The sequence below is a fragment of the Bubalus bubalis genome, chromosome 10, assembly GCF_019923935.1.
Source record: "Bubalus bubalis isolate 160015118507 breed Murrah chromosome 10, NDDB_SH_1, whole genome shotgun sequence".
Classification (NCBI taxonomy): domain Eukaryota; kingdom Metazoa; phylum Chordata; class Mammalia; order Artiodactyla; family Bovidae; genus Bubalus; species Bubalus bubalis.
Window position 1 is genome coordinate 57,686,314 of NC_059166.1, and position 24,838 is coordinate 57,711,151.

The following is a 24,838-nucleotide window of genomic DNA, read 5'->3' on the forward strand; positions in this document are numbered from 1 at the left end:
TTCTTTTTTGTTTGTTTGTTTTAATATAAATTTATTTATTTTAATTGGAGGTTAATTACTTTACAATATTGTATTGGTTTCTAAACACATGAATACATACACATCAACTTCCCCACAGGCACACACCCCCGTCTATCCCTCCACACACCTCTGGTCTCCCACACACACCCCAGTATATCCATACACAGCCCCCCACATACCTTTATGTATGTGCCTACACACATTCCAGTCTACACACACACACCCCACATCTCTCCCTCCATACACACCACCCCACATTCTCCCATTTCTTCCTACACAAACAAAATTTTGTCTCCCCCCAGATGCCCCATCTTTCAACACACATATAAATACCTATCTCTCCCTATAAACACACACCTCACAACTTCTCCTCTACATTTAAACTCCAGTCTCTCCCCCCATAATCACGCCCCTGATAGTCTCCTCCACATAGACACACACCTGTTTTCCATCCAAACACACAGCCCAGTCTATCCACACACATATTCTGCTCACCCTCCACAATCCCCATCTCACCCTCCATGTCCACACACACCCAACTCGCTGCACACACACATACAAGCACACCCATCTCTCTCTTCACCACCACAAACCAGTCTCTAGAGATACGTATACGCACAAAAACAGCCATCTCTCCATAGTCACAAACACCCACTCAGTCTCTCTCTCCACACCCCCAGTCTCTCGTTAGACACACTCACAGACACTTCTGTTTCAGCTCCCACAGACATATAGAAGTCTCTCCCTGCACACATCTCCCATCTCTACACATACCCACCCACGTCTCTTCCTCAATATCCACACCACAATCTCACCACACGCAGCCCCAAACACCATCTCTCTACACAAAAACCACCTCTATTCCTCTCACCACACCACATTAGTCTCTGTACACACACACACCCACAGCAGCCTCACATACACCCATCTTGCTCTCCACATGCAACAGCCTCATCTCTATACATAGTCCCATCTTGCCCTCCACAATCCCATCTCCCTCCACACACAACCGTTTCTCCATACACACAAACATATGTGCATCTCTACCTCTACAGCCCCATCTCTCCCTCCATGCCCACAGGCCACTTTCTAAACACACACACTCACTTGTATCTCACTCCACACCCTCCCTGTTACCTCCCTTCACATGCCTTTCCTCTATCCTACACACACACACATATACATGCCTGTCTCCCTCCATTCCCATCCCCAGTCTTTCCTAATACATCAACAAACACAAACCCATCTCTCCCTTCACACACACACTCCAGTCTCTACATACACAGACCCATATTCTGTCTCACCCTCCTCACAACCATTTCTGTTTCCGCAGATACAAACACAACCCATCTCTCTGTGCATCCCTGTCCATACACCCATACACCTGTCTCTTCCTACACACCATCTCCTGAATCTCCCTCCACAACCCCTCATCTTCCCCTCCACAATGACACCCCAGTCAGTCTGCGCATACACACACATACATATACATCAGTCTCTACACACATGTACATACACACATACCCATCTCTCCCTCCATATTGGCCCCCAGTCTACACACACAGAGACCAAAACCTCAGCTCTCCCTCCACACACATGACCCCACATTATCCTCATGTCTTGCTACACACACACCTGTGTCTCTGTTCAGACCACCCCATCTCTCAATATGTTCATACCCCTGTCTCTACACACACACACACACTTGTTTCTGCTTGAAAGTACATTGTATTCCTTGCTAACACACCCCATCTCTACCCCTGTCTTTACAAACACACACCCTCTATCTCTCCCTCCATGCATCCCCAGTCTGTGCAAACACACACACGCAAACATGTACATACCCATTTCTCCCTCTACACACATACCCCAGTCTCTCTACATATACAGACCCATTTCTCCTTTCACACTTACAAAGACACAGATACACTTCTGCTCACAGATACACTGCTGTCCCTTCATAGTCAACCCCATCTCTACACACACACACCTGTCTCTGCATCCACACACTTCCCAGTCTCTCTCTCTTACACACAAACCCATCTAACCTTCCACGTATACATCTCCTTCTCTCCCTCCACAGCCTCCTCTCCTTCAACACACACACACACACCATTTTCCCTCTACATTTTCCCTGTTTTCTCATTCCAACTTACCACCCAACTTCTCCACATACATGCCATCTCAAATGCACACACATACACATGCCTGTCTCCCTCTACACACATCCCCAGTCTCTCCACACATAAAAACACACCCCTCTCTCCCTTCACACTTGTACACTCTACACACATACATCCCAGTCTCTCTTGATAAATAAACACACACACACCAGTCTCTCAAAAACACATCGCCACATTTCATCTCTCATTCCATATGCACCCCCAGACTCCTCCCTTTTCTCCCTCCATATTCTCACCCCTTTCTCCCTCCACATTCTCACCCCATTTCTCCATCAACACCCACATCCTGTCTCTCCATACAAAATACCCATTTCTCCCTCCATAACACACTCCTGTATCTACAACATACACCTCTCTTTACCTACATACACCCTCATATCTGTCAACACATCTCCTAGTCTCTCCATACACACACACACACACACACAAATCCATTTCCAAGGAAAACTGTCAGTTCAGTTCAGTCATTCAGTCATGTCTGACTCTGTGCAACCCCACGAATCGCAGCACACCAGGCCTCCTTGTCCATCACCAACTCCCGGAGTTCACTCAAACTCATGTCCATTGAGTCAGTGATGCCATCCGGCCATCTCATCCTCTGTCATCCCCTTCTCCTCCTGCCCCCAATCCCTCCCAGCATCAGGGTCTTTTCCAGTGAGTCAGCTCTTTGCATGAGGTGGCCAAAGTACTGGAGTTTCAGCTTCAGTATCAGTCCTTCCAATGAACACCCAGGACTGATCTCCTTTAGGATGGACTGGTTGGATCTCCTTGCAGTCCAAGGGACTCTCAAGAGTCTTCTCCAACACCACAGTTCAAAAGCATCAATTCTTTGGCGCTCAGCTTTCTTCACAGTCCAACTCTCACATCCATATATGACCACTGGAAAAACCGTAGCCTTGACTAGACAGACCTTTGTTGGCAAAGTAATGTCTCTGCTTTTTTTTTTTTTTTTTTTTTCTATTTTATTTATTTTTTTAAATTTTATTTTATTTTTAAAACTTTACATAATTGTATTAGTTTTTCCAAATATCAAAATGAATCCGCCACAGGTATACATGGCTCTGCTTTTTAATATGCTGTCTAGGTTGGTCATAACTTTCCTTCCAAGGAGTAAGTGTCTTTTAATTTCATGGCTGCAGTCACCATCTGTAGTGATTTTGGGCCCCCACAAAAAATAAAGTCTGACACTGTTTCCCCATCTATTTCCCATGAAGTGATGGGACCAGATGCCATGATCTTAGTGTTCTGAATGTTGAGCTTTAAGCCAACTTTTTCACTCTCCTCTTTCACTTTCAGCAAGAGGCTTTTTCATTTTCTTCACTTTCTGCCATAAGGGTGGTATCATCTACATATCTGAGGTTATTGATATTTCTCCCAGCAATCTTGATTCCAGCTTGTGCTTCTTCCAGCCCAGCATTTCTCAGGATGTACTCTGCATAGAAGTTAAATAAGCAGGATGACAATATACAGCCTTGACGTACTCCTTTTCCTCTTTGGAACCAGTCTGTTGTTCCATGTCCAGTTCTAACTGTTGCTTCCTGACCTACATACAGATTTTTCAAAAGGCAGGTCAGGTGGTCTGGTATTCCCATCTCTTTCAGAATTTTCCACAGTTTATTGTGATTCACACAGTCAATGGCTTTGGCATAGTCAATAAAGCAGAAATAGATGTTTTTCTGGAACTCTCTTGCTTTTTCCATGATCCAGCGGATGTTGGCAGTTTGATCTCTGGTTCCTCTGACTTTTCTAAAACCAGCTTGAACATCTGGAAGTTCACTGTTCACATATTGCTGAAGCCTGGCTTGGGGAATTTTGAGCATTACTTTACTAATGTGTGAGATGAGTGCAATATACCCATCTCTAATTCCATATCTATACCTCAGTCTCTCTGTAAACACACATGCAACACACACACAACCACATCTCTACACACACTTTCCCACACAACCCCATCTCCCTTCCCCCATCTATCTCTCTGCACACACACAAATATATACAAATGCCTCTCTCTCCCTTCACACTTCCCCCATCTCTCCCTTCACAACACAACCTCTTCTCTACCCACATACTTCTGTCTCTACACACACAGCCTGTCTCTCCACAACCCCCAGTATTTCCACTCACTCTCTAGTATCTCCACACTCACCCCACAATATCTGCACACATACAGACATGCACACAACCATATCTCCAAACACATACCCCACTCTCTCCACACACAGACATGCACATACATACACCCGTCTATTCACACAGACATGCACACCCACATTTCTAACTTCACACCCAACCTCAGACTCACCATACACACAAATGCAAACACATACTCACCCATCTCCCCCCACACACACCCCAGTCTCTACACACAAACACAGACACCCATGTTTCTCCTTCCACACTCACATCTCAGACTCTGGACACAAACACACACACACACATTCATCTCTCCCTCCACACCCCAACCCGGTCTCTACACACTTAAACACACACCCCCATCCTCCACAATCACGAATACCAATGCCCCATCTCTCCTTCTACACCCCCAATCTCTCCCTCTCCATACACACAAATGTCACTCCATCCACGTACCTCCTGTCTCTATACACACACACATCCATCTCTATTCCACACAGAGACATCCCCTACTCCCTCTCATAAAACCCTGCTCTCCCTTAACTCCCCTACACACTCATCTCTACAGAGACATGTCTCTACCTCCACACCACTCTAGCACTCCCTCCACATCCACAACCCCATTGCTCAAAACCTACAGACAGAAAACACACCTGTCTTTCATCCATACTCAGATCCCAGTCTCTCACATATGCATCAGTCTTCCACACATGCACACACACATCAATCTACCTGTGCACACACACTCACATCAGTGTCTGCACACACAACACGTATACAGATCTCGCCACATGCAACACACATACAAACCCCTGTCTGTCTACATACCTCTTGTCTCTCCACATACACATCCATCTCTCCCTCCATATTGACACCAGTCTCTGCCTCCACATGCATGCACCCTCCCCACCTCCACACCCACACAGACACCCCAGTTTTCACAAATGCAACCTGTCTCCCTCAACACACATACCCTAGTCCCTCAGTCCACACCAATCTTCCAGTCTCCCCACCAACATACATACACACGTCATTCTCTCCCTCCTCATACATCACCATCTCTTCATCCACATATACACATACCCATCTCTACAGACATACACCTGTTTCTTTCTGTACCCACATGCCACTCTTTCCACACATATCCACATCTCCAGTCTATCCATTGTGCATGCCTACACACTAACATTCCATTCTCCACACACATAAATACACACACACACACCCATCCCTCCCTTCACACAAACATCCCCAGCTCTCCCTCCAGAAACACATCCCTGACAGTCCCTCTGCACACACCCCTCTCTACACATGCACACACACACAGAGACACATGCACACACACACAGAGACACATGCACACACACCAGTCTCCACACACAAACACACAGCACAGACTCTCCATACACACACAGACCCACACCCCACATTGCCCCTTCAACACACTCAAATTGCCTCTCCCTCCGAACATACCCCAATCTCTCCACACAGAGATGCCAGTCTCTCTGCAAGGGCAAACACACAAATCCCAGTCTCTACACACACAAACATACACCACGTCTTTCTTTTCACATGGTCCCCCATCTCTCCCTATATACACACACACACACATCTCCATGTACACCCCCTGTCGCTCAACACACCCCAAACCTAGTCTCTAAACACACAGAACCAAGTCTCTACATACACACATCCACACAGCAACACCTCCACACATACACACACAGTCATCTGTCCCTCTACACATCTCCCTTCTTACCACAAACACACTCCCATCTCTCCCTCCACATTTAAACCCTATTCCACACACACAACCCTGTTTCTCCCTTTATACTCATACCACAGTGTCTCCATACACACTAACACATACACAAATCCATTTCTCAGCACACACAAACATTCACACCCCTGTCTCTCCCTTCCTACTCCCTCCTGAATCTCATTCCACAACTTCAGCTCTCCTTTTATACCCCCTAATGGTTCAACACATACACACACCTCCATCACAATCTCTATACACACACACACACACACACACACACACCCTTTTTTCCCTACACACACACCCCCCATCTCTCCAAAAACACACCCAAACCTTATCACTCCACACTAGCATGCCCACAACCCTGAACCTTCCTCCACATCCCCACCAAGTGTCACACACACAAAGACAAACATTCATCTCTCCCTCCACCCATTCACTGCCCCCACATAAAGCAACCTATTCTCTACACACACACTCCTACACATACCCATCTCTCCCTCTACACAAAAACACACACGCAGCACATCTATCCCTTTATACCCTCACTCTCCTTTCACACCCACAACCCAGTCTCTACATGCACACTCTAATATGTCTGTCCTTCAACACACACACACACACACACACACACACTCTCTCTTCCTTCAAATCCCTCAATTCATCCTAAACATCAACACATACAATTCTTCATACACACACACACATGCTGACAGAACCCATGGTCTCTCCAGACACACACACACATACACACACGTTTCTCCTTTCAAACATACCCCAGTCTCTACACACACACAAACACACAGAAACAAAAAACACCCATCTCTCCCTCCACTCATTATCCAGACACTCCCTCCATACACAATAACCCTTTCTCTACACAAACACATCCCCATACAACATTTTTTCTCCTACCACATCCCCTATCTCTCCCTCCACACACACATGCACAACTGTCTTCCAAAAACATTCCAGTCTCTCTATAAACATGCCAGTTTTTCCACATGCACACATAAATACTACACCCATTATTTACACACACACACAAACAGAAGCCCACACCTTATCTTTTCTTCCACACATCCTCTTAGGTCTTCCTCCAGACAGTCCCCTTCACTTCCCACCCACACTTCCGAGCCCTTACTTTCCCCATGCACAGAAATGCAAACACAGACATACACCCATCTGTGCCTACATGTCCCCCATCACTTACCGCACCAACACCCATCTCTCCACACACATGTGTCTCCCTCCACAGTCCCTGTCTCACCCTCAGTACCCACACAAACCCAACTCTACACACATACACATGCACTAACACACAGTAACACCCTGTCTCTCCCCCCTTACCCCCATCTCTCCCCACACATACACACGTACTATTTTCTCCCTACATAGACATACACACATACCCATGTCTCCAAAAGCACCCCCAAACCCTATCACTCCTCACAAGCACGCCCACAACCTTGTTCCTCCCTCCACATGCCCTTCCACACACAGACACTCATCTCTCCCTCCACTCACTCACCCCCATCTTTCTCTCTCTGTACAACATCCTCTTCTCTACACACACACACACACAGACACACACACACACCCCCAAGCATGTCTCTCTATCCATACATACACACACACATCTCTCTCTCTGTGTCTTCCTCTCATTCTTCATACCACACCCCAGTCTCTCCATTCACACTCACACTCTAACATGTCTCTTCCTCCACATACACACACCCATTTCTCTTCCCAAAAGCCCCTATTATCGTACTGTGTGTGTGCTCAGTCATGTCCAGCTCTTTTGTGACCCCATGGACTGTAGCCCACCAGGCTCCTCTGTCCATGGGACTTCCCAGGCAAGAATGCTGGAGTGAGTTGCCATTTACTCCTCTAGGGCATCTTCCTAACCCAGAGATCAAACCCACATCTCCTACCTGTGTCTCTTGCATTGGCAGGTGGATTATTTAACATTTAAGCCACCTGGAAACCTCAACTCACCCTAAATACCCACATACCCAACTCTCCATACATACACAGAGCAGCACACACCAATACCCTCTCTCTCCCTCCACATCCCCATCTCTCACTCCACAAACTCATAGGCACATCTCTGTATTCAAACATGCCCAAGTCTCTCCACACACAAATCTGTCTCTGCATAGGTACATACATAATCACATTCTCTAGTCTCTCCACAAAAACACACAAAGACCTACGCTGTGTCTCTCTATCCACAAACACACCCACCACTCCCTTGTCTCTCCCTATACACACACACCCCTTTCAACCTCCACACACATACACAGACACAAACCAGTCTCCCCATATACACACACACCAGTCTTTCCACATTCATATGCATAGACCCACACCCAAAAAGAAATAAATAGCCTCTTTCCCTGTTCACACACACGTCCACAGCACCCATTTATCCCTATACCTACCTGATGACTCTCAATGCACAGACACCTCCATCTCTCCCTCCACATTTATACCCTAGCCTCTATACACACACACACCCTATCATAACAAACCCAGAAACACCCACAAATCTTTCTCTCCCTCCACATCCTACTCTCTCTCCTTCCATAAACTCCTGGCTCTCTTTCCACAACCCCAGTCTCTTCCTCCATACACACACCCTTATCTCTACACACAAACATACACACAAACCCAACACCCCATCTTACCCTCCTCACACTTGTCCCAGTCTTTCCCTTAACACAAAACAATCTCATATTTACATTCTCACCCCCACACACCTCACATCTCTCCCTCCACTCCCCACATCTCCCACTCCACACCCCACGTTTTCCCCTCCTCACATATACACACGTGGATTGCTATATTCTTTTAGTTTTTGCTTGCCTGAGAAATTCTCTCACCTTTCTACTCTAAATGATGTTCTTGCTAGGTAAAGCATCCTAATTTGCAGGGTTTTCCATTTCAGGACTTATGTATTTTGCCATTCCCTTCTGGTCTGCAAAATTTCTGTAGAAAAATCTGCTGATAGCCTTATGAGAATTTCCTTGTAACTTACCCTTTTTCTTTTCTCTTATTGCCTTTAGAACCCTCTTTATATCATTAAAAAAAAACTTTGCCATTTAATTTATGATATGTCTGTTTAGGTTCATCTTCTTTGGGACCCTCTGTGCTTCTTCTACCTGGATATCCATTTCCTTCTACAAATTTGGGGCATTTGCAATTTTAATTTCTTGAAATATACTTTCAATCCCCTTCTCTCTTTCCTCTACTTCTAGAACCCCTATTATGGATAGGTTGGCTTGCTTTCTGTGATAGATCTCATATATTGCTTTCATTTTTAAAAATTTGTATTAATATTTTTGTCAACTGTTTGGGTGGCATCTTATTCTCTAACTTTCCAATATCCAGAACTCTGAGAAACAAATTTATATTGTTAAGCCACAAAGAATCTAGAACTGACTAGGACAGTTTCTTACATTATTGCTTAAGTTCCAAATATGGCTTTGAACATCCTGACAAATAATGTAATGATTCAGTTATATGAATGATATTTTCTCTTACTGAAGAAAAGTTGCACCAGATGCCATTAAACAGGTAAAGAAGACTTTATTCAGAACTATTGCACTAGAGAGAGAGAGAGAGTGAGAGAGAGAGAGAGTGAGCTCAACTCAGTTGAAACAAAAAGCAAGATGACTTTTAAGTATCAGGCTGAAGTAGTGGAATGTCTGGTCAATGTGATTATACCATCCGCATTTGCTTAACTAGCACTGTATAAAGTTAGGTTCCTACCTTTACACAGAGACTTACAGATAGGGGAGCTATATTCTTCATGTCTTCAAAATTTGACATTTCAAGGGGATGGTTTCCAGGTTTTTGAGAAGGATTTGCTTGGGTTATAAAACTGGCAAGAGACCCCCTTACATATCAAAGGGCAGAGAAACAATATGTAATTACAAGTATTCTAAAGTAAGTGCTATAAGAAAATGGAGGTTAGGGCATAAACCCCTTAAGAAGAATCCTGTCTAAAGTTTAGTCAAGCTGAGGGGAACTTTAAGGCTATTTTGGTCACTGGAAACAGTAGTAACATAATTATTCTTCCTGATGAGAAAAGTTTACACCAATGTCCATTTTTATTTATTTATTTTTTGGTTGTTTTTTTTTAAAGAAACTTATGTGTATTTCAATCAAGAGTCAATGCCATTCAAGAAAAGGATATATTTATTTTTATGCCAAAATGTTATGTAAATAAGTCAAAAATTACCCTTTACCTTACATTAGTAAACTTGTACAGTCTTTAGTGGCAGAATTATGAACTTCCAAAAACAGAGTAAAAACTACTAAAATTAGTAAGAAACAAAGGGACTATCTTTTTGATTTAGTGAATCATTTATCCAAACAGAATAATACCACTGCATCTTTTTACTGTAGCTCAGTTTCTTATCTCTAACAAGGAAAGATATATCAAATTCCAAAGCCATTGCTTTCCTATCACTTCTTAAATGATTAGAGTCATATTACATTATAAATGAATTATATCTAGAAGTGTCTTAGGACTCTTGATAGGGCTTTCAAGCAATTTAAAGGTAAGTATTGTGGTCTATTACTCTAAATTAGTAGAGCACAGATAATTCATCAAGCAGTTTTGCATATTTAATTACTATGTGGTCTTCATGGTAGCATTTAAGGTGAACAGGGCATGTATAACTGTATCCATTTTATTATTACACAAGCAGGACTCAGAGAAATAAAGGATAAATGTGATTTGAGTAACTACCATATTTAAACAGGCAGGATATGAAACAACAGATTGCCTAAAACAAATACTGATGTAGGAAGAAAGGAGCTAGATAACAAAATCTCTTCTATATGGTCAATAGCACTCAACAACATACTTTTGTATCATTTTTTATGCTCACTTTTTAAAGAATATTTAAATCAAAAAAAGCTGAGGGCAGATTAGAGGTAATTGAATTTAGGCTGTATCTGTAAATCTCTTATATGTCTCAGAAATATTCTGAACTAAGTAAGTTGCCTTAGTCTACCATTGGCTATCTAAGGTAGGTGGAATATTTTATCAAATAATGTTAAAATGAAACAATGGATATAAAATAATCATGTAACATACTAAGACCAGTAGTTATATTACTGAACCAAACTTGCATCCTCTTGCCACAAACAGTTAAGACAATCTGTTGACACTGGATTGTAGTGAAGGAAAGCACAGCATTTCCTGCAGGGTACCATGTAAGAAGAATTGGCAGCTTGTGCTCAAAACACCCAAACTCCCCAATGGCTTTCAGGAATGGGGTTTTAAAGGCAGTATGAAGGAGGAGGCTTTAGGGCATGTGATCAGCTTGTGGACAATTCTCCTATTGGTTGGCATCAAGGTGAAGTTCCAAGCATCTCCAATCTTCTGGCTTCAGTCAGACTTGGGTCTATGTGCTTGCAGTTAGTAGTTTTCATCTGTTGGGTGTCTGCTTCCTTTTTAAAAACAATAACAAAACCCACCCCCCCCCAAAACACACACACACACACACACACACACACACACACAACTTAGGAATGTCTGTTAGACTTTTATATTTTCCAGGGAACTGGGGATTTGATGAGTCTGTGTGGCTGGTTTCTAGTCTAAATTGTTACCAGTTTCCTGGCCCAACGGGTATTGTTTCTACATCTTCACATTCTTTAATCATTGACTCTTGAGCCAACCTTTTGAGACTTGGGGGATACCTGGGAAACTAATCCAAAAGCCTTGCCCTTCAAAGGACAGCAATAAAGGTACTTGTATACAATTTTAATCCCCCCTTTTCTTTGATATTTCTCCATCTTGAGGGAAACAGGTTTGGGACAAGCAAGGGAGTAAAATTTTGGATAGAGAGGTTATAAGCTCAGCAGAGTCTCTATGTTTTAAAGTTATAAATAAAAACAGAATTTCTAATCAGAGGTGCTTAGGATGTTAATAACAAAGCTAGCAAAGAATTCAGGTCTTCTAGGATAAGTAAGAAGGCAGAGAAGGATCAGTGGCATTTCATGTGCTATAAATATAGATACAGACATAGGAAAAGTAAAAGTTTATTGGAGAAAATGAAAATAAGGGGTGGGCTGCATGTTTTCTTTACGTGGATAATTGTGTTAGAATCAAGGTAAGCTTAATGAAGTATGGAAGAAACAAACATATACCTATGTATAGACACATAATCTAGCAAAAGTGTCATAGTAATTAAACAACGAATTGGATTTACAGGTCAAGGAGGTAAAGAAAGTAAGGGCACTTGATAGAGAATAAGTATCTTAAGGAAGATACAGAAAATACAGTAAGAGAGACTTCAATTTGAAGCTAATGAACTCAAGATTAAGTAAAGATTTAACTTTGATCAGAAATAAATGCCTTTGTCCCAGAGCCCAGACAAGTACCCGACAGTATTTTTTTATTCCCACTTATTTTCATCAGTATGTTTTTTAAAACTTTGCCTTACAAATTTATCTTTGTTAAATGTTTAGTTCCATGTTGAAGCTATATATAATATTCAGAAAACAAAGAACCTCAACTATGACTTCTGAAATTCACCAAAGTAAAAATAACAATATCCTCTAAAACTTAAGGCATATAATAAAGAATTCCTTCAAATTTAACACAGAATTAAAATAGGCAGTAAGTTAGAATTTGAAATAATGTTTCCTCTAAAACTGACCTTTGGGAGGTCTTTTGATTTTTGAATGACTCATTTACTTTTTGTTAACTTTTTATACAATTTTGAAATAGATGAATTGCAAACCTACCACAGAGAATTTGAGTTTATCTTTGCACATTAGCACGTTATAAAGGTTTCTCTCTCTTTTGGCTTGCATAGTTTACAACAAGAAATCTGCCATAATTCATATTTTTATTCCTCTGTGCAATGTCTTTAAGAGTTTCTCATTAAGAGTTTTTTTCCAGCAATTTCTTAGGTTTTTATTTCATTATTTATTTGTGCTCTGATAAATTTATTTTGTGGCTTAGGAGTTAACATATTTGGAAAATTCTTGGCCATGATTTCATCAGTCCTGTTTCTTTATGAATTATAATTAGGCATGTCAGCTATTGATAGTCTTGGATGCACTGTGTTTTTGTTTTTTGTTTTTTCTGTTCCTCTTTGAACTTTTGGATAATTTCTATTGACTTTGTTTCATTTGAGACATTTTCATTTCATTACCTACAGGTTTCATCTCTGCTGAAATATGTGATCTTTTATATTTTTCATTAGAGTCTTTAGAATATTAAACATATTTAAGTTCCATGTCAGATTTAATAGGCCTAACAAATGTGTCATATCTGAGTCTTGTTCTGGTAACTGCTTTGTCTTTTGGGAGTGTGTCTCTTTCCTTTTGTGTGTCAGATTTTCTGCTGAAAGCCAAATATATTGAATACTATTTTGGTATCCAGTCTTTAAGCCTGGGAATAGTAACATGTCTCCTTCTGCCATAGTTTTAATATGAGGATTTGCATTATCTAGGGAGGAATTACGCTGGGTTTGAGGATGGTTAATATGGTCGTGCTCAGTGCACTAGTTTTGTAATTCTTCAAGCAATATGTTGTGTCTTGATAAGGGCTAGTGTTGCAAAGGGGTTTTGTCTGTTTTCTGGTCCCTTTGTTCCACCCTTGGTGTTAGGTATTTCCTCTGCACTACACCTCAGAGAGGATTTCTTCCCATTTCTTGTATCCCTCCTCTGTAGCTCTCTCAATAATATTTTGTTGCTATTATGCAAATTTGTTAGTCTGAGGAGGTAGAACATTAGGAAGACCTTTTCTGTTGTTACTTTTAAAGTTAATCTTTGGAAGGTGCCATATTCCTTGTCTCAAAAGTGTGGTTTCCTCAATGTTGCTGCCCCTCTCCCTGCCCTACTGCTAGGTGTAGCACATTGTCTGGCCTTTATCTTATGAAAAGTTATTGTCTGTTTCCTTCCACATGTGCTGATACATTTTTAACTAGGAAGAGTGACAGTGTTTTTTTTCATCCCCACTTTGGTGGCTCGGATGGTAAAGAATCCACCTGCAATGCAGGAGACCCAGGTTTGATCCCTGAGTTGGAAAGATCCCCTGGAGAAGGGAACGGCTACCCAATCCAGTATTCTTGCCCGGAGAATCCCACCAACTGAGGAGCCTGGTGGACTGTAGTCCATGGGGTTACAAAGACTTGAACATGACTGAATCACTAACACTATAGATAAAGACTTAGTTCACAAGTAAGAGAGGGAAGTATACCTGTGGAGTTTCAGGACACTCTCACTGTGGCTGCTTTCCCACTCCCATAAATCTATATAACACACTTAAACTTTCTCCAGTGTAATAGGAGCAACCCTCCAATCTCTGCAGCATCCTGGGTTTTATAAACTCTTGCAGGACACCATTGACCTCCACCAGTTCATCAACTGTGATTTCTGAATTCCTTTCACTGACATCTATTTGCATCTATCCCAGGGATCTCAGGTAAGGCTATGTTTGGTTCTCTCCTATTTGGACATACATTTCTCTTTAGGTTTTTCCCTAGTTGATTGCCCTCCTTTCTGCTTCTGATTCAAGAAACCTCTTGTATTGTTTGCCCAGTTCTTGTCATTCATAAAAGGTGGAAAAACACAATTCACTACATCAGAGGACTGGGATAAGTAAAAGCATAAATAATCAAGGCAGATCTCTAGGCCTAAAGTATTTTACCAACTATTGAGGAATTTTAGCATACTTATAAAATACATATAAAGTTGAATATTTTATTAAACAATATTTTAAATAAAATTTCTTCAAGAAATAGAATTCTAGAAATATTTTATAAATTAAAATTTGAACAAGACTCATGAAATATAAAGGAAATATTCCTGGTCCAACAGAGAGATGTGTCTGCTTTTTAATTGTACTTAAATTATTGATGAGTTATTATCAAAAAAGATACAAAATATTTGTTTTACCTTTAGACCCTACACATGGAAATCTATAATGGATTCGTGTTGCCTTGTTTTCTCTTCAAATTTTTCAAGGAAAACATAATGAAAATGAAATCTCAGGAATCTGACCCTACAATAGTTATATAGCTCTACATGATTATTATAAACGGTAGTTGTATATAAATGCAAATGTCATTGTTTGTATCAAAGTCTACAAGATTACACATCCTCTAAAGCACACTGGTTAATCTGAAATAGATTTTTTAAAAAATATAAATAGGGTTTTCATTTCTCATGATTATCCATAAAATGAAACTTTAATTGAATTGACTGACTATATGCCAAATGGTGTTTCATTAAAGGGAAAATTAAAAAAAAAGACAAACTATAATTGGACACAACAGTTAGAATATGAAATACTGAAAGACAATATCACCTTCCTTAATTTTATAGTATTAAATAACTTGAGAACATATTTTTTATGGCCCCCATTTGAATTTTTATAATATTTTTGGATTTGGATTTACAAACTCAAAACCCCATTAGACCAATTATCTTGGACCCAAACCACAGAGACAGAGCATTTCTATTCCTAACTCGCCTACCATAGATTCTGTGAGAATAATGAATTAAGTTACTACGTAATTTACCATAAAAGTTAGTAAATTAAAATATAAGTGATAGGGAAAACAACTGCCTATAAGTGTGGCTGAGACGATTTAAAAAAAAAAGGAATAAGAAAGTGTTATTTTAAATAATTTAATTAGATGATGGAAGGAAATGAAGACGCTAGTGTCTAGTAGTTCTTATGTTTAGGGTGACAGTATGGAAAAGAAATCTGAACATTATCAATGACAAGTACTATAATACAGAAATTGAAATTTTACTTTTTACTGGCTGTTTCAAGATAGAAATATATAATACAAAAAGTGCCACATATATTCAGACATGTATAAGTCCTATAATAATAAAAACAGAAGTAAATGTGGTCTTCTTGTGTTTTGAAAAAAAAAGTGTTAGTCACTCAGACCTGTCTGACTCTGAGACCCCATGGACTGTAGCCCACCAGCCTCCTCTGTCCATGGGATTCTCCAGAATACTGGAGTGGGTAGCCATTCCCTTCTTCAGGGGATCTTTCTGACCCAGGAATCAAACCCTGCAGGCAGATTCTTCACCGTTTAGCCACCAAGGAAGCCTAATTTAACACAAACAGAAGTAAATGAGGGTTCCCTTTTCTCCACACCCTCTCCAGCATTTATTACTTGTAGACTTTTGGATCGCAGCCATTCTGACTGGTGTGAAATGGTACCTCATAGTGGTTTTGATTTGCATTTCTCTGATAATGAGTGATGTTGAGCATCTTTTCATGTGTTTGTTAGCCATCTGTATGTCTTCTTTGGAGAAATGTCTATTTAGTTCTTTGGCCCATTTTTTGATTGGGTCATTTATTTTTCTGGAGTTGAGCTGTAGGAGTTGCTTGTATATTCTCGAGATTAGTTGTTTGTCCGTTGCTTCATTTGCTATTATCTTCTCCCATTCTGAAGGCTGTCTTTTCACCTTGCTAATAGTTTCCTTTGATGTGCAGCTGTGGTACATATACACAATGGAGTATTATTCAGCCATTAAAAAGAATACATTTGAATCAGTTCTAATGAGGTGGATGAAACTGGAGCCTATTATACAGAGTGAAGTAAGCCAGAAAGAAAAACACCAATACAGTATACTAACGCATATATATGGAATTTAGAAAGATGGTAACAATAACCCTGTGTACGAGACAGCAAAAGAGACACTGATGTATAGAACAGTCTTATGGACTCTGTGGGAGAGGGAGAGGGTGGGAAGATTTGGGAGAATGGCATTGAAACATGTAAAATATCATGTATGAAATGAGTTGCCAGTCCAGGTTCGATGCACAATACTGGATGCTTGGGGCTGGTGCACTGGGACGACCCAGAGGGATGGAATGGGGAGGGAGGAGGGAGGAGGGTTCAGGATGGGGAACACATGTATACCTGTGGCGGATTCATTTTGATATTTGGCAAATCTAATACAGTTATGTTAAGTTTAAAAATAAAATAAAATTTTAAAAAAATTTAAAAAAATAAAAAAAAAAGAAGTAAATGAGGTCTTCATGTGTTTTATTGCAGTCAAAATCAGTAATATTTACGTGCCAGTCACTTTGACAGGATCGTCATAATTCTGTATTACCAGTCCCTATCCTGCCACTGAGGAATGGAGATTCAATGAGAGAAAGATATATGAATAAGCAAATTGAATAAATTATATAGGTGAGAGAGTACTTCTATGTGAATCATATAATAAGATATTTCAGAAATGAATGAAACATGAATCTGTTAAAGGAATATTGTTGTTGTTGTTCAGTCGCTCAGTTGTATCTGACTCTTTGCAACCCCATGGATTGCAGCACACCAGGCCTCCCTGTCCCTCACCATCTCCCGAAATTTGCCCAAGAAATGAATGTTACTCCCAGGAAACTGTGCATTAGTTCAAAAATTCTCGCTTAACATTTAGGTTTGCAACAGCATGCAGTCACTCAAGAAGGCAGGCATTTAGCCAGAGTTTTCCCAACATTCCCAATGAATCAGAGTGGCCCCATCTTGACCCTACTCTAAGTGAGAAAGTTTCAACTTTGGGCCCTCTGTAAAGATTTGTAAATGTAGATGTTTGCGTCCTAATCGTATATACCACCATGCTTTCCATTCTGTGTGGGTTCCTGTGGGTAAATGAGTAAAAAGCATTAAAGAAAGTTTATGTTGTGCTCCCTTGCTATTGCATGTATCTGTTGTTTTTGTTTTGTTTTGTTTTTTGCATCAATCTCTCAGATTTAACTTCTTGAACAGCTTGCATGTAACAGGGAAGGAAGTTTGTATTAAATCAGAGGTCAAGTTTTATCCAAAAGCTGACTTGTCCTGAATCTGGAAGTGTGAAATAGCTATTTATCCTCTGAGTGGAGGAGTTAGTCAATTTTTCTGGTCACAGTGTGAAATTTGTTAAAAATCAGAGATATCTATAACTTGCTATTTACAATAACATGGAGGTTATTATGCTAAGTAAATTAAGTCAGATAAACACAAATGCTGTATATCATATGTGAAATCGAAAAAATACTACAAATTACTGAATATAACAAAAAGAAATAGACTCACAGATATAGAGACTATCTTATTTTTAAAAGGTGTCCCTCTTAGGTCACTTGAGTCTGAAATGCACAATCAAGTCATTTTATTATTCACCAAAGATATCTCTGATTCTCCCAGGTTGATGATATGTGATACTTTGTGCTTTATTATTCTGTATAAAAATTTTAAAATGGCAACCCACTCCAGTGTTCTTGCCTGGAGAATCCCAGGGACAGGGGAGCCTGGTGGGCTGCCATCTATGGGGTCGCACAGAGTCGGACACGACTGAAGCGACTTAGCAGCAGCAGCAGCAGCTTAAGTGTAGTGATTTGTTGATACAGAATAGATATGTAACACGTGTACACCCGTGGTGGATTCATGTTGATGTATGGCAAAACCAATACAATATTGTAAAGTAATTAGCCTCTAATTAAAATAAATAAATTTAAATTTAAAAAATAAAAAAGAGAAAAAAAAAGAATAGATATGTTGTGAACGGAAGGAAAAGTGTTTACTAATAAACAAAAATAAACAACTTAACTCATCATCTAATATTTCTCCCAACATAGAAATTTCTTCTGTATGTCAAGAAGACAGTTTCCTTTTCAGGCCCAATTTCTTCCCTCAATGGTAAACCCTCTAGTCTGTGCATCCTCTCATCCTTTTTTATACAGTACATACTTATCAGGACTTCATCCAAGTGACCCCATACCTGCTTACCTATAACTTCCAACTACTGATCCTGTTCTTTGGAGACACACAAAATAAGTGTAACCTCCTCTGTAAAGCATTAAGGCACAGGGGAAATATATTTTATTTTGATGAATATTTTTGACCAAGTTCCAAATTACTTTCCTATCCACAAGAATTGGTTGTGTGCATAGTTCTACAAGTTATCATACAGTGATTCCCGATGTAGTTATCTCTTTCTTTGTCTAAGGAGTTTTGGCATCTTTACCATTTACTATCCGACTTGTGTTTGTAATCACTAGTCTAATTTAGTTAACGGTTTAATTTTTTGGTATGCCTGTGAAATAAAAACATTACACAGACATTCATGTACACACATAGACCTATAGGTACACACATAGATGTACATATGTCTGTCTACCTGTCTATCATACACACACACACACACAGATCAGAATATCTTTGCTAGAGTTTAACTTCTTGTAATGTCTCACTGTTTCAATCATCCTACGAGTGACACTTCTCAAACCACTCACAACTTTAGTCATCTTCTGGGAGAAAAGTTTTGAATGGAAGATCTATTGTAAGGATGGACAAAAGAGCTGATAGGGAAATTTACCATAAATAAGGAATTTGTCAGGCTTCATTAGCTCTGTGTAATGAATAGATTTGTTCGTGTATCTGCCATGTCAAAATCCTTTTAGAATAAGGATAAAAATACTATTTTTTGATACTGCTGACTTTAATATAGATTTTCATCCTAATGAGCCAAAACCTGCTCACTATAATTTCTAACCACTGATTCTTTTCTTTAGAGATACACAACTTAGTAAATCTCTCTCTCCACCCCACCATTTGTCATAAAACTCTGTGATATAGTTAAACTCCATGATACAAAATATATATATATATAGTTTATTTTGGAGAATACGTGGTTATATGAAGTGAGGACTCATAGATAATTCAATTCTTAAACTTCCTACTTGGGTAATACTTGATGAGTGAGACATGAAATATGAAACAGTTTGGTGAAAGAAATCATGATTTCTGTTGAATATACTTTGATACCTGAATTCTGACCTCTGGTAGACATCAGATTGGAGATAGCAAGTAATCATTTGGCTTTCATGTTTTGAGCTCAGAGAAAAGGTTTTGGCTGAGAATATGAATTTGGAAGTCATCTACATAAAGACTGTATTTAAATCTTTGTAAAAGGATGACATTCTTTAAAGAGTGGGCAAGAATAATTCCCAGGGCCAGTCCCTGAGAAACCCAAATTTCAGTCAGAACCAGTAAGGAAACTCAAAACATTTTAGTGAAACAAAAATCACTAGTAATGCCAAAAATATAAAATTCATCATTTCTGATCCAAACTCATCCAGCTAGTCTTCATTCACAGTCTACCTTAATATTAGCTCTTTGATCTAGACAAAGTATATATTAAGTAGAATCTAGTCAGTTCTCCTGGGCCAGGCTGACTGGCTTTTCAGTAAACATTTCTTTGAACTTAACTGGTAAAGTACATAAGGCTGTAACTGTGAGATAACCAGCCCAACAATCTCGGAACTAACTAGGAATCTTGAGAAGTAGGAAAGGGGTCTCAGTGGTATGTTACCTGCTCTGTTACTCCATGTGGCTTGTGAAAATCAGGTAACACATACTCCACTGAAATAAAATATGAAAATCAGCTCATCTTCTATTAGAATATTTCATAATTTTCTGGCTCTTTCACAGGTACTAATTTCATGCTTGAAACTCATAGGTGATAGTTTACCATGAAACTAATTTAAATCATTTAAATTAACCTGAAAGAGACTATGAACACTGGGTTGAAAAATTTGTCCTTGAGATATCAATATATGTTAGTGTTATCTGGAAACTTACATATTTATTATCCTCTGAAATTCTCCTTCTAATCTACTCCCCTTCTACAGCTATCCGATTTCTTGGATTTCCATAGTTTTTTTTGTACAAGATCAAATTGTTTGAATAAATGTAGGCATTGAATTAATCAAAAAACAATAAAATAGTAGCATAGAGCTAAAATCCAAGCAACATAATACAGCACTGTTAATAATGTATGATATAAGTAAAGTAGAAACTACAAACTCTACTTTGTTTAGAATACAACCTGGGATAGGCTTCAGTGCTATATAAATCAAGCTTGTTAAAAGTCAGAATATTGATTGTAAAATTGTTTTTCTAAACAAAACTTTGACATTGTAAAATCTGAACTATTCTATTTTAATAGCTGAAGTGGTTTATGATAAAATCTACCTTGTGAAAATGTGTTCTTCAACAAGCAGTAACCCATCAATATACCATTACAGACTACGAACAAAAGCTGAATGTCCTTATTTTGAGATAAAATGTACTCAAATGGTGCAGTGTTTTTGTTACATTTGAATGCTTTTAAAATTCCACTGCCACATTAGGAGTACATAGTTTTGGTTCTAGCCAAGAGACAATATCATAATTATTAGCAAGTGCAGATTGATTTACCTCTGATTTTAGCTATTTATGTGGGAGAATAAAATGTTCAAACTCAGACAACTTTATGTTCTCTTTACTAAGCAAGGGAAAGAGCAGGTAGAGGGAGAAAATGAATATGAAAACCTGCCATAAAGCAAGTTTAGGATGAGGAAAAAGATATGTTAATTATTATTGTAACTTGTGTATCCCAGCAACACCAACACTGGGTTTAAAATTAAGTAAAGCTATCATCTTATCCCATACTTTTGCTGGCTTATTTTTCTACTTTTAAATTTCAAGATCTCCAGCTTTCATTATCTCCTCCCCTGTTATTCCCTGGAGAAAATACTTTTCAAAATAAAGAACTAAATCTATTCAGAAAAGCAAAAAAACAGTGCTTTAAAAGTATTAAAGGAAATGTTTTTAGGCAAAATTAAGAAAATAATTCCAAATAGAAGTGCATTAAAATAAGAAAGAATAAAGAGCACCAGAGAAAGTAAATATCCAGGTAAACTGAAATTAATATTATTTAAAAGAATAACAAAATATGTTGTAATGTGTAAATATATGTGAAATTAGATGACAAGTGAGGAAAAAGGTGAGACAGTGGCAAAGATTAAAGTGCAGCACAATTCAAAATGTTAAGTTGTAACAGAGGTCATAATTTAACATCCATGTTATGGATGCATACTGTAATCTCTGATTTCAAACAGACTTAATAACAAGCTACTAATAGATAAATAGTGTAATAAAAATGCTTGATTAATCCCAAACTGGGAACAGAAGAAATTAATTACATATACATTTATTCATATAAAAATAATGCATACCTTAATAAGAATTCATCCAGCAATATAAGATGTAAAAATAAAGATCTAAACTCATCATGCTAAAACTGGATTCTTTGCTCATGATATATTTGGATAAAGAGGCTAGTGAATTCCAGTTCATTAAAAAATGCTTGTCCCTTGGAAGAAAATCTACGGCCAACCTAGACAACATGTTAAAAAGCAGAGACATTACTTTGCCAACAAAGGTCCATCTAGTAAAAGCTATGATTTTTCCAGTAGTCATGTATGGATGTGAGAGTTGGACTATAAAGAAAGCTGAGCACTGAAGAATTGATGCTTTTGAACTGTGGTGTTGGAGAAGACTCTTGAGAGTCCCTTGGACTGCAAGGAGATCCAAACAGTCAATCCTAAAGGAGATGAGTCCTGAATATTCATTGGAAGGACTGATGCTGAAGCTGAAACTCCAATACTTTGGCCATCTGTTGTGAAGAGTTGACTCATTGGAAAAGACCCTGATGCTGAGAAAGATTGAAGGCAGGAGGAGAAGGGGACGACAGAGGATGAGATGGTTGGATGGCATCACCAACTCAATGGACATGGGTTTGAGTAAGCTCTGGAAGTTGGTGATGGACAGGGAAGCCTGGCGTGCTGCAGTCCATGGGGTCCCAAAGAGTCAGACACAACTGAGCAACTGAACTGAACTGAACTGTACCTGAGTAACTTGTAAAAACAGAAAAAGATGGTCTGTGTTTCCTTGTTTCTAAAGTTCCTTTACATGCTTCTAAAAATTGGTTAATGAAATTAAGCTGAGAGTCTTTTCAAATTAAATTCACTTTGCATTTTTACTATAATTTTATCAGTAATTTATTATATTTGATCTGAAGTGTATCATAACTAGCATATAAATATATAAAACCATACATCTCTAATGTACATAGTCATGCATCAGAGAGAGAGAAAAAAAGGAAATTTTAAGTAGAAATTAAATTCTTATGAAGATTTTATGAGCAGATAGAATGCCGCATTTTCAATACAATGGATTTTGTAAACAATAGATTTTCTGAACTACCAAAACGTATGAAATGATTAATTAAAACCAATTTTAACATGTACAGTTGAGGGTATACCTCTGGATTTTTAAATTGTTTTTCAAATATTAAAAATAAACCAAAATAAAAATCAACTCAAGAACAATAACTTGCTATCCTTTATTTTTTACAATGGAATAACTCATTTTCAAAATCCTCTTACTATCTCTGGAATGAAAGTGTAGTTTCAAGAAAAAAAAAAAACACAGAGGAAAAAAATAACTTGGAGAGTATAGAGCTACTAAAGATGGCCAAGAGTGTATTTTAGAAAGTAGTTTTATATATATATATATATATATATATATATATATATATATATACATTTTTCTAGATACTCTTTTGTATACTTAGTGGGGCATGCCAGCTATCAACGCAGTTTTTGATTGTTTGTTTTCATGACATAAGTAAAAGAATCAGAGAAGAATTGCAATCATAAATCATTAATATAAAATGGGAATCATACATTTATAGAAATAACTGGCTGTTATTGACATTCACATTTCCTGATTTATAGAAATATCTATTGTTTAACCATGGATGTGCCACCCATAAATACCTCTTAGAGATCAATAACAATGAGTTAAAATACCTAGTTTAAATGGACAAAGAAAAAACTATGGAGACAATAAAAAGATCAGTGGTTGCCAGGAATAGGGAAGAGATGAACTGGCAGAGCACAGAGGACTTCTAGAGCAGTTAAAATATTCCATACAGTATTATTATAATGGATATGTGTAATCATACTTTTGTCCAAATCCATAGAATGTACAGCACTATGAGTGAACCGTATTTAAACTATGGACCCTGATTATGATGCATCAATTTAAGTTCATCAGTGGTTAAAAAAAAAAAAAAAAGTGCCATTCTGGAGAGTGACATTAACTGAAGAGTTGAATGTGTAGCAGTGAGGGGTGCATGGGAAATCTATCTCCCTTTGAGCTTTGCTGTAAAACCTAAAGCTCCTCTAAAATAGAGCCATAAAAATGGATGAAGAGCATGAATGCTTCACAGAAGTGCAAATTTAAATTTGATCAAATTAATACATATGTGCATGCAAAACTGAAATAAGATATCCCTCCTAGCTTCTTAAACTGGAATATAATTTGTAAAAGCTGATAATATTCAACATTTGAAAATAAATGAGAAAATTTATACATTAATAATGGAGGTACAGTTTAACTTTGTTCTTCCTTTGACATATTTTCTGAATTCTGTTTCAGTATAAGATGTAGAGTTATGCTATAATTTCTAATGTGATTTTTTTTCTCTTTAAATGGGGATAAACTCATTTTACATTTATTTTACATTTACTTTATGATATATGTTTATTCAAGTCCACCCCATATTATTCTATGATATATTTCTGTTCTCATAATGTTTTTTTATTTTCTTGTTTACATGTATATATTTTCTAATATTTAGCAAGGCTTTTGAGTCCTGTAGTTACCTTTACAATTGTTACTATATAAGCTTATTTTCTAGCTTTCTGTTTCTTTAAGGATCAAAACTATTAATTCTCTTTGAGGGAAAAAAAAGGGAAAAGGAAAAAAAAAGTGAGTTCCTCTTTCTCTCCTTTACATTCTATTTCTGTAAGATAAGTATATACAATTATATTTCCTGTGTTTACCTTTATGCTGTTTATTATCATGTG

The 24,838-nt window shown here is 38.4% G+C and overlaps 1 long non-coding RNA gene across 2 annotated transcripts in view; it reads left to right on the top strand.

Moving 5' to 3' along the window:
* The window catches only part of LOC123327710, a 123,709-nt gene that overhangs the window by 11,136 nt on the left and 87,735 nt on the right, over window positions 1-24,838 (top strand). The window lies entirely within an intron of this gene.